Source organism: Syngnathus acus, chromosome 5 (assembly GCF_901709675.1).
Source record: "Syngnathus acus chromosome 5, fSynAcu1.2, whole genome shotgun sequence".
NCBI classification, from domain to species: Eukaryota; Metazoa; Chordata; class Actinopteri; order Syngnathiformes; family Syngnathidae; genus Syngnathus; species Syngnathus acus.
Window position 1 is genome coordinate 14,320,122 of NC_051091.1, and position 12,446 is coordinate 14,332,567.

Below are 12,446 nucleotides of genomic sequence, written 5' to 3' on the forward strand. Positions count from 1 at the left end.
AACTCAGGGAGAAGCTTTAATTGCACTTATGGGTGAAGGAGGAAAGTTCTCCCCTTTGTTTCAGCAGTCTAAGAAAATCAGGCGTGTGGTGAGAAGTACTCTAACTGGAGAAACCCTTGCCCTGTCAGATGGTATAGACCAGTGGTTCCCAAACCTTTGCAGGGTGGCGCCCCCTTTGGCTCCCCAGTGAATTCCTAGCCCCCCCCCCCCCCAAGGCACATATGGAAACAAACACCTCTTTCTTGATATTTGGTTTGCTGCAATTTGAAAAGAGAAAGGTTAAACATAAATGTGTATTTCACAAATAAAACCCAATTTAGTATTTACTAAACCAATTTATTTTTTAGCAGTTTTAACTGCCTGGTTAGTTAGCCTGTCGCCACATATTAGCTTTGCGGGCTCGACTGGGGAAACATGTCACGTGACCGGGACGAGTGTCTTGACCTGAATTAATTGATCGTCGATAAAAAAAAAATTCTGTGCGGCTTGGCGGCCCGGTACCAAGTGACCCACGGACCGGTACCGGTCCGCGGCCCGGTGGTTGGGGACCACTGCCCTAACCAGCTCAACACAACACAACGCGTTCTGGCGAGTCCCCAATTTCATGTTGACTTGAACTCAAGATGATGTTGACCGCCAGAATGCGGTTTTTATTATAAGATGAAATTCTGAACATTACAAGATTGAAATTACAAACCTGAGCTTTTGCTTTTGTAGTCTATGCTGTCGGATCTGACTGGCCCAGAGCGGCGTGTTGTGTACAAATCGACTGCCGCCCCCCTACCGCCCCTTTCTTCCTCACCGCCCCCCCAGATCTTTCCACCGCCCCCAGGGGGGCGGTACCGCCCACTTTGGGAACCACTGGTATAGACAATGCAATGTTTCTGTCCATGCTGTTTTCTGAGCTCACTACTGGAAATGCGAGTCTTCATGTTCTTCCTCTTATCTGTGTAACTGACAATCACTGTTTAATGCACTGAAGTCAACTAAGCAGGTTACATAGAAGAGGCTGAGGCTAGAAATAAGTAGTGTTAAAGAGCTCCTACAGGCCAAGAAATTAAAACAGATCTGTTGGTCAGAGGCTAAGTCTCAGCTTGCAGATTGCCTGACAAAAAAGGGAGATTCTTCACTCATGCTTCTCAAAGCTTTAGATGAAGGTTCATGGCTACTGTAATTTTCGTTCATAGTGACGAGTGACGTAGAGTTTAAGGATGGTGCGTGAATAAGTGTTGGATTTGGACTAGACAATTGTCTTAAATGAAATTCTAAATTTCGCCAGAAGATGGTGACAAAAGCTTGACATGAGAGACCTGAAGAAGGGGGCCCGAGTTAAGATAGGTTAATAGTTAGTTTCTCCAAATTAATTGTCAGGTTTAATTCGCTGACTGAACAACTATTAAGAGAAGAGCAACAGCAAACAAACCACAAGTGAGACAGAATATCAAGTCTTTTCTCGCGAGGAGTGCAGTACAGATAGTTTACAACAATCTCACTACACTAAATATCTGTGTACACTCCCGCTCTTTTTATTTGGATTTGCCCTACCCACAATTATGAGACAAAAGCCCCTAAAGGAAGGGGGGGAGCACTTTGGCTTTGCCTCGTAAGCAAAAAATCACCAGGTGTTTACATACTAATAAGAACGTGAGGAAAAGGAGTTTGAGTTGAGAAGAGAAGAGAAAGCCCTTGAGCTCTAGTCAAAACATAGCAAGGGATGTTTTACGACCTTGTGTAGGATGAGACAAGCTAGGTTATTTATTACTGGATACGCACTAACATAATCTTACGATCAAGATAGTTTGGAAAACCCAGACTTTGATGGTCACTTGTAGGTTCATCTGAGGTGCAAGACAGCAATGAGGCATGTTGTCTAACAAAGTGGTCTTTGTTAAGAAGGAACTGTCTCGGTAGATGTCTTCTTTTTGCTGAGTTGTCAGCTGCGTCCTGTCTGACCCAGCTGTAACCTCTCTCCTGGCCCAGCCGTACCTTTTCTCTTCTGCGGTACATCATAAAAACAGCAAGGCAAAACAGCAAGCATATATTGCAGTAATATTGCGGTAAAGCATTGATTAGAGAACGCATGATAACATATATATACATTTTCCTAACAATTCCCTCCTGTTTATCATAAGTTCTCAGAGACCATCTTATCACCTAAAAGCGGCCACTTCAAAAAGATTTTCAGCCGTAGGATCACAATTCATAAGAACAAATTTACACTCGGGGAGGAGTGAGCCTTAATAATCAATGTCAGAGTCGGGAAACAAATTGGACAGTTTACCACAGGAGCTTCAAAGATGGAGCCATCGCTAGAGCGACAACCCTCGTCAGTCGCAAAGTCGTCCCCTTGGAGCAACGGAAAAGTCTCAGCTGCTGGAGAGATAGCAGTTGTAATTAATCTGTTAATTAGGGACCGGAGACACGGAATGCAACAACATCCACACAAGGTCAAAACAGCAGAAAAAACGGCAAGGGAGACCAGGACCGAGGAAACCAGGGTACGGTACTTTCCGAACACATTTAGCCATTCGTTCCAACCTCCGTGTTCACCCCCACTGTGTTCCTTCATCTTCCCATTCAAGGTCCTCAGGCCCTCAAGAGCCTGGGACAGGCTTCCATCAGCGGCAGTATTATTTGGAATAAATGTGCAGCATTGCTCACCAAACATGGCGCAGACACCGCCCTCTTTTGAGAGTAGCATGTCAAGGGCCATTCGGTTTTGGAAAGCCATGAGGGAAGTAGCGGCCAGTTGGGAGTGGACCGCCTTGAAACCCGCCTCGGTCCAATTTCCAAGCCTCTGCACGTTGTAATGGATGTAGTTGATCCTGTCGACATTTTTGTTAAGAGTACACCACCAACACAGGGCGGATTCAAATCCAGCTGCTATCTGATTCACCAGCTTATACTCATCCGGTACTCCTCTGGGAACACCAATGGCATCTATGTATGTTGGATTTGTCGCGCCCTGCCATTCGGCGCTTCGCTTCGTTCTTAACCAGAATTTGGGTACCATAGACTTAACAAAGATCCCAGATCATAAGGAGTCATGGGTATCAATTGAACAGGAAGCAAAAGGGTCACCAAAGCGCAAACTCCAGAGCTATTCAAAGGCAACCTATCATAAGTTTGTTATCATTACACCAAAACCAAATATCACTACGAGCAATGGGCAAAAAGGGGCAGTAACATTTATCAGGGAAGCACCACATTGGTGCAGCCAGAGCACCCAGCTTCACACCGGTACCAGGCAGCTTGATGCACGTGAAATTACCCTTAGCTACAGTGGAAGAAAAAAGGGGTTTATTTTTCATCATGGGAGAAACAGGATAAATCCTATCCCATATAAAACAGTCATGCGTAGGCGGTATGGATGAGTTCAACATTAAAACAACAGCACACTTTGGAAACAACGTTTTGCAGGTATACTTTTCAAAAGGGGTCTTGGTCCCATACACACGACGCAACTAGTGTTAGCCATCTTTGCGGCTTGTTCAGTCATAAGGAGCCAGGTTGTTAGTCTGACCACTTATTCCTGTGCAGGCCATGAAATAGCTATCTATATCAGTGAGGAGCACACTCGTTATCTTCACCCCAGCTGCTTTAGTATAATTATTCATACCGGGGCGGTCGGCCACCGACATAGTTTTGTTAATGCAGATTACGACAGGGAAATGAGGATCAACACCGGAGGACCAAGCCCACAACTGAAACCCCCAACAGGAAGTGTTAAACAAGGTAGCATTTGGAGGCCGAATTTGGCCATCAGGGAGTGCAAAGGTCAAAAGGAGGCTTGCGCCTTGGTTCTTTAAAGTTACTCGCTTAGCAAAAAACACAGCCTCTACACTGGACCCAGAGGGCCAATATTCTAGTGCTTGTGTGGTGACAAGGGTGCTCCAGTCAGTGCTAACTGGGTGACCAGTTAAATACCACCAATATCCGAGCCATTTGTCCCCAGTAGTGGGGTGGCCATTTCGAAAACCCTTCAAACTCTTCATAGGTAGGGTAATAGAGGAAGATGTGTTAGGAGCCACAGTGAACATTAATGAGTTATTGTAAGTCCAAGACAAAAGCCACGGTACGCAAGTTGGAGCGTGGATGATAGTTGGCGTGCAAACAACATGGTCAAAAGGAGATTGGGTGTCACGCTTACGTCTATCAGTCACATCCCACGAACTATATTGGATAGTATGAGTGGTAGCCAGGTCATTGTTTTCCTGACGAAAAGAGGCTAGAGGCTCATAGCACACAACCCATGCTACTACAGCAACACACGTGAAAACAGTCATCCAGAAGGCGCAGGCCCGCACTTTCTCAAGACATTTATACAGTAACATTTTCATTTTTAATCTTAACCTCTATTTTTAGATCTCCCCAGAGTCAACACCCTGAGCTTCAGGTTGGTGTCTTGGAAGTCTTCTGCTAGCTTTCGTGTCAACCCTGGATCTTGACACCAGGATCAGGCACTATTACCAGACTTTGCTCACCTTCCGTACTCAGGTTGGGTCTGTGGAGATCACCTTTTTACAATGAGATAAATGAATCCACGTGTTGCGTTCAGCTATCTTCAAAGCATTAGGTGTTGTGAGCAATACCAAAAAGGGACCTTCCCACTTGGGTGAATGCCAATTCTTCTTCTTGATACTCTTGATCAAGACCCAGTCTCCCGGTACCACTTTGGGGTCTTCCTGCGGAGAGATGGGTTTATCATCAGTGTTACTGGTCCGGTTCTTTTGACGTTCTAGCATTTTCCTCATGTAATCAGCTAATGTGGCTTCCTCAGGGATGTCCCATGTGTTTTTAAACTGAGGAAGCCTATAAGGTTTTCCAAAGATGATTTCGTAGGGAGTTAGCCCCGTTGTACTTGTTATATTAATGTACATTTTGACCAAGTCTAAACACTGAGTCCATGGCCGTTTAGTTTCTTCCATACATTTCTTTAGCCTGTTTTTTATAGTCCCGTTAAATCTCTCAACTAGGCCTGCGTACTGCGGCCTGTAGGAGCAATGATTTTTTATATTTATGTGGAACATTCTCCCAATGTTTCGTACTACCTGATTAACAAAATGTTGACCATTGTCACTATAAATTGTTTCTGGAATACCATATCTTGGAATGATATCTTTGCATAAGGCTTTTGCCACTGTGAGTGCATCAGCATGTTTGGTAGGAAAAATTTCTACCCATTTAGAAAACGCATCTATTATGACCAGTCAATATTCTTTTCCTTCGCTTTTATTTAATTGGATATAATCCATATGTATTGTCTGAAATGGATATAATGGAGTCGGGAACTTCCCTCTCCGAGGTCTTAAGTTACCTTGTGGATTATGTTTAGCACAAATCAAACATGCTCTACAAAATTGCTGTGAAAAACCCGCAAATCCGTATGCTGTATAAATAGCTTCAACTTGTTTTACCATACCCCCCGTCGAGACATGGGTGACCCCGTGACTCGAAATAGCAGCCCACTTAAACAAGTTCCGAGGCAAAACTGGCTTGCCCAGAGGTCACACAAAAAGGCCATCGTTGTTTTTTATTGCCCCTCGCCTCTCCCAAGAGAGCCTTTCCTGAGAGGGGCTCTGAGACTGCATGTCAAGCAGCACGTCAGAGGAGATGTGTGACACCGAGCTAAAATCAGTGGAAGACGAGAGGACATGGAGCAGGCCCTCAGCGGCAGCCTTGGCGGATTTATCAGCAAAGGCATTGCCAAGTGAAACAGGATCAGTTCTGGTAGTGTGAGCAGCACATTTGCAGACTGCCACCCTAGCGGGCAATTGGACAGCATCCAAAAGTTGAGGCAGCAATGTAGAATGGGTGACGGGCTTGCCCGTAGAAGTTATCATGCCACGGTTGCTCCATTGTTGAGCAAAAACGTGCACCGTAGCAAAAGCCCCGCTCACTCTTTGTTTGAACTTCTGCCCTCTGGGAGGCGGTACAGGAGCCTGCGCTCCCGCACCACCAGACTCTCCAACAGCTTCGTACTCCAGGCTGTTAGGATCCTGAACTCGCTCCCCCTTTCGGCGTAGCGTCCTGTTCTTGCTGTCTGCTGTATGCACACTGGCTCGGTTTTGCCCCTCTTATTTATTGGTCTATTATTTATTCATCGCTCATTTTATTTTATTTATTATTTATTGTTTATGATTTGTGCCTTCTTGTTTTTGTTTTGTGTCGCCTACTTGTATGTCTCGTCACCGTGGGATGGAGGAAACGGAATTTCGGTTTCTTTGTGTGTCTTGACATATGAAGGGATTGACAATAAAGCTGACTTTGACTTTTTGACTTTGAAAAGCATACTGGCTATCAGTCCAAATAGTGACAGATTTGTTAGCAAACAATTTGCAAGCCTCAGTGAGAGCAATGAGTTCAGTGGCCTGTGCCGACATATGGGATGGCAGTTTGACAGCTTTTAAAACCTCAGTAGCAGAGACAATGGCATACCCAGAGAGGGTCACGCCAAGTTCACTTTTCTTTGACGACCCATCAACAAAAACCACATGACTGTCAGGCAAAGGTGTATCTTCCAGATCGGGTCGAGCCTTTGCAACTTGTTGAGCAGCATCGACACAATCATGGAACTCGCCATCATCAGGAAGGGGAATAAGAGTAGCAGGATTGAGTGTCGTGCACCTTTCAACGGTCAAATGCGGTTGAGAAAGCAACGTAGCCATGCGCGACAAATGACGCGCAGGCGACAAAAAGGTCATATTGGTTTGTAATAAAAGAGCCGAGACTGCATGAGGAACCTTCAGCGTCAAAGGATGAAATAGCACAACACTAGCACTGCTTTCCACAGCCATGGAGGCCGCCACCACGGCCCTCACGCATGGTGGGAGAGCACAAGCAACACTATCCAATTTAGAAGAATAAAAGGCAATAGGTCGAAACTTCGAGCCATGCGATTGCAGCAAAACAGAGGTCATATAATGACCTTTGCAATCAACAGTTTGGACAAACGCTTTGTCATAGTTAGGTAGGGCTAGAGTGGAGCTGGAGACCAGAGCCTGCTTGATTAGTACAAAGGCATCCTCAGCTTCGGGACTCCATTTTAATTGAGTGGACATTGAGATGTTTTCTTCATACATCATTTTGGACAGAGGAACAACAATTTGTGCATAATCTGGTATCCAGCTCCTACAATAACCTGTGAGCCCCAGAAAATACATCATTTGTTTCTTTGTGAGTGGTTTAGGAGCTTGCAAAATAGAGATTTTTCTACTTCCAACTATAGTTCGACCATGGGCACTCAAATTGTGACCCAAATATTTAATTTCAGTGGACCACAACTGGAGTTTATTTTTGCTGACTTTGTGGCCGTCTTTTGCCAAGTGATGCAACACTGCAAGTGTGTCGGTCTGACAAGAGTCATAATCAGGGGAAGCTATCAAAATGTCATCAACATAGAGCAAAATCTGACTCCCCATTGGCGGGACAAATTTTGCCATGCTGGCTGCCATCACCTGTGAGTAAATTGTTGGGCTTTCACAGTACCCCTGGGGCAACCGGGTAAAGGTGTACCTTGAACCAGCATATGTGAAAGCAAACCAAAACTGACTTTCTTCTGCAATAGGGACAGAAAAAAAAGCATTGCTAATGTCAATTACTGAAAATATCTTTGCATCAGGTGTTAATGAATTCAACAAGGTATGCGGGTCAGGGACACAAGGTGCTCTTTGAATGACAGCATTGTTCACTGCTTGCAAATCTTGTACCAATCTCCACCCGACAGAAGGTGGTGCCTTTTTTACAGGGAAAATTGGAGTATTGCAAGGAGAATCAGGGCAAGGAATGATGACACCTGCCCTTAATAAATCAGAAATGACAGGTGCAATACCCTGCAAGGCATCGGGTTTCAATGGGTACTGCCTCACACAAGGGCGGTATTCAGTTTTAGGTCTAACAACAACAGGAAGTGCTCCTTTCACCAAACCTACGTCAGAAGGACCTGACGACCAAAGTTCACTTGGAACCTCAGCGAGGATTTGCTCGTCATCAGACGACAGCACAAAATTTCAAAATGAGGATGCTTTCTCAGAACAGGAGTCAACGTGAATTCCACTAATAAATGACAGGACCTGGTTCATGTTTTGTTTGAAAAACTTGGTAGAAGGACTATAAAAGGAGTCAGGTCCTACTTGAGTCCAATCAGAAGTCGCCAATGCATCTCTGGCCATAAATCCCAAACTTTGCCATGTGGCCGTGAAAGGCCGAAACAATGAGATGTGGAGCGGAGTGGGAGACCCGTGCAATTTCTGTATCTCAGAGGGGGCCGGCTTTATGACAACACAAGCACGGCTCTCACCATCATGCAGGAGGAAAGATGTTCTCAAGGAGGCAGGCGTAACAGCCTCAAGCATGTTTTCGTAGTTGTGATCAGGACCAGGCGTGTCTTTATGCCACATGGTTACGTGCAGGTTGGTTGGGTCCATCGCCAGTTCAGGGCAGCGCAAAAGGGCGCCTGCTTGGGCCAGAAGAGGGGTTCCAAACTGCACAACGTCTGCATTAGTCAAATCCAATGAATAGAAATAGTAGCAATGAAACTGGCCAAAAATCTGTAATTGGTGTCGCCTTTTGACAACGATTCTGTCATTAAGGGGCACAAGGGAAAGACTAAGTGCAGTGAGAGCATCTCTTCCTAGCAAATTAACAGGGCAATTTGGCATCAGCAAAATGGGAATGCAACAACTTCCCCCTTCTGGGTCCCGTATCCAGAACTGGACGAGACTGGGGTACTGGGGTTGTCAAACCATTTGCTGCTCTCACCCAGAAAGTCTTTCCTCCTCTCGCACATCCGCAGGTATGTCGCGACACGTGGTCACACACGCGCCTGAGTCACACAAAACGTTATGGGAGTCCCATTTACCATTAAAGTTATCACAGGTTTCTCTACATTGTTCTCAACAAGTCCTGAATGTTCAAATCTACATCAGCAGGGGGAGGCTGTCCGTCAGGACAGTCTTTCAATTTTCTGTTGACCATCGGTTAGTCATAAGGGAGGATTAGCCTGACCCTCATGGGAATTCGGACAGTCTTTTGCTATATGGCCCTCTTTGCCACATGACCAACAAATAGGAAGTCGGGAGCCATATTGCTTTGACTGACCCTGGGCGGGCTGGCCATTTGGGTCATAATCGAGAGCACCGCGTTTATACCCTCCTCTGCCACTGCCACGGAAACTCCCACGACCTCTCTGGCGTGGTTCGAAGGTTCTGTTTTGATAAAACATGCCAGATGAATCATCATTTGCAAAAAAGATGGTGGCCACTTTCCCTTTTTCTTTTCCCTTTTTTAAATTGACAACTTTTTCAGCGTGTATAGCATGATCATAAATTGTGGCAATGTAGAGGTGGGAAAGTAATCATGTGTTAGCAACCCAGCTCTGGATTGCTGGTCGTGAATTTGCATGTAGAGCATTTTGAGCTGTTGGTTATAGACATCAGTTCCAGGTCCAAACCACTATTGGCTTTGAACACCTTCTCCAATCTGTGTCTATAATCTTCAAACAACTCATCCTCTTTTTGTTTGGTTCGGCCAATATCTGTATAATTTGCTCTACGTTGAAATTTTATTTTGATCCTACCCAATAGTTGGTCAATTTGAGTTTTCAATGGCACCCCATTATATTCTAATGGTCGGCCTTGGACATCAAAAGGATTCCACCCGCCTTTGACACTGGCCCAATCTTTGGTCAAGGTTGCCATAAAAACCTGCTGCACCTCATCACCTCTCAAGTTATAGGAAGCAATGAGTTGTATTATGTCGGTGCAGTATTGTTCAACGTCTTCAGAAGGCAATGCTATTCCCTCTGTAGCAGATTTTACATCAGCTTGTGTCCATGTTCTGTATACTAAAATTGTGGGTCCCCCGTCATCATGAGGATTTGCCACTTGAATCATTGGGTAGGCGTCAGCTACTTCCGCTCCCATGTAGCTCGGGCCGCAGCCTGCCGCGGGGGCCGAGGGAGAGGAAGCTTCTGACTTCACGCGGCTCCGCGTCACCATGGCATGAGCAGAATCACTATACTTTGGAGGATCATCTGCGCTTGGCAATTTGGGGTACAAAGCCGGAAAGGATGGTTCGCTTTGGCGTCCCACAACATCTTTCTTTGTAATTTGATCATCCTTTTCATCTTCATTTATCACACCCTCAGCCACGGCCCTCAAGCGAGGCCGCGCTGATGTCGTTTCATCATCTTCCTGCCTATGCAACAACAAGCTCTCTTTGGATTTTTCTTCACTTCCCTTATTCTTCAATTTTTCTTTCATTTGTCCACATTTTCTTTTCTCAGCTTCCAATTCCCATTGTACTATTAAATGATACCCATCTTTATTCTTTTTATTTGCGCCACACTTGGCTTTAATTGATTGCTTGAGGTCGTTTAATGTTTTTGAGCTCAGCTGACCATCAAAGTTGTAATCGGTTATCCATTTATCAAGATATTTTACATTTTCTGGGTCGACCCGTTCCATTAATTTCCAATCCTTGCATTTTAATTCATGTCGGGGTAGGGACTTTCGCTTACTATATAAGTTTCCCATGGTTTATTTTTCTAAATTTTGGAGTTGGTATTTTGAATGACACCTACAGTGTCCTAAAACCAACTTTATTCACAGGACAGTGGTTAAAAGTTTGATGTGTGGTCAGTCTCCTTTCACCTCCCCGAAGGGAGCGGAGAGTCCTTGCCTCTGCCTCCACACAAAGCCACTGTTTACAATCCTGTGTGTTTATATAGAGGAGCGCTCAAATGAGATCACTCTCAGTCAAACAGTACACAAACACAAACACACCACGCGCGTTTTTTAGGAATAACAGAGGAGTCCGCCCCTCCCACTGCGGAATTTAACTAACGTACAAGTTAGGGGGCTCCACAACGCCCCTGCGGAATTTAACTGCTCCTATTTGCTGTACTTCATTAGAAAAACAGAGGAGTCCGCCCCTCCCACTGCGGAATTTAACTAACGTACAAGTTAGGGGGCTCCACAACGCCCCTGCGGAATTTAACTGTTTCTAATTGCACTTGATAGGGTCTAGAATTCTCAAGGGTTTTAAGTGACCTCTTGTCACTGCACATTCATTTCCTTTTTAGTAGAATTAATATTCCTACTCACAGTCCTGCTGATTCTCCTCCTCGGATAATCCTCGTCAACCCTCCCGGTGTCCAGCCGGACTGATCGAGACAGTCCCGTCAAAGGGCTTTTGTTTACCTCGGCCGAGGATTTTCGCCGGTGTCGAAGAGTCCGCTGGAACCGTTCAAGGTGTGTCGAGATCCCGGACGAGCCCCCAATTTCTGTCAGGTTTAATTCGCTGACTGAACAACTATAAGAGAAGAGCAACAGCAAACAAACCACAAGGTGAGACAGAATATCAAGTCTTTTCTCGCGAGGAGTGCAGTACAGATAGTTTACAACAATCTCACTACACTAATATCTGTGTACACTCCCGCTCTTTTATTTGGATTTGCCCTACCCACAATTATGAGACAAAAGCCCCTAAGGAAGGGGGGGGAGCACTTGGGCTTGCCTCGTAAGCAAAAATCACCAGGTGTTACATACTAATAAGAACGTGAGGAAAAGGAGTTTGAGTTGAGAAGAGAAAGCCCTTGAGCTCTAGTCAAAACATAGCAAGGGATGTTTTACGACCTTGTGTAGGATGAGACAAGCTAGGTTATTTATTACTGGATACGCACTAACATAATCTTACGATCAAGATAGTTTGGAAAACCCAGACTTTGATGGTCACTTGTAGGTTCATCTGAGGTGCAAGACAGCAATGAGGCATGTTGTCTAACAAAGTGGTCTTTGTAAGAAGGAACTGTCTCGGTAGATGTCTTCTTTTGCTGAGTTGTCAGCTGCGTCCTGTCTGACCCAGCTGTAACCTCTCTCCTGGCCCAGCCGTACCTTTCTCTTCTGTGGTACATCATAAAAACAGCAAGGCAAACAGCAAGCATATATTGCAGTAATATTGCGGTAAAGCATTGATTAGAGAACGCATGATAACATATATATACATTTCCTAACATTAATAATTCATAATAATAACAATTTTAGCAGAGATGGTGCTAATGTTAAATTGACCTGATAATAGATCATAGTCACAATTGTTAACTGATTAGAAGGACATATTCTGGATAAAACATGGACACACAACTTTGGATGATTTTATATTATTTTTGCTTTTGACATATTATATTGAAACTGCTTGAATATTTTAATCTGCCAACTAGAAAAGCCCATGATCATTGCTAAGAGATGAGAATGTGACATGTTAACCACAAGTAGAGAAGCTGAAATAACTTATATATTTTGTTTGTCATAAGGTATTCTGTGCACGAAAGATGTTAGTTGTTGAATTAATTTGAAAACATGTTATAAGTTGTAATGTTAACAAAGGTTAAACATGAATTTAGCAATAATGTGTCATTTCAACATAAATGTGGCAATGATGTGTCA

General features: G+C 44.5%; 1 protein-coding gene and 1 long non-coding RNA gene across 2 annotated transcripts in view; one reads left to right on the forward strand and one right to left on the reverse strand.

Annotated features, from left to right (window-relative positions):
• ano10a (anoctamin 10a) overlaps positions 1-12,446 on the forward strand; it is a 221,477-nt gene that overhangs the window by 82,519 nt on the left and 126,512 nt on the right. The gene's annotated exons all lie outside the window — the stretch shown is intronic.
• LOC119123480 lies at positions 1,243-12,279 on the reverse strand. Its single transcript, XR_005098069.1, has 3 exons — positions 12,015-12,279; positions 7,217-7,222; positions 1,243-1,353 (listed from the first exon to the last, which is right to left on the reverse strand). It is a non-coding gene; the product is annotated as an uncharacterized LOC119123480 (long non-coding RNA).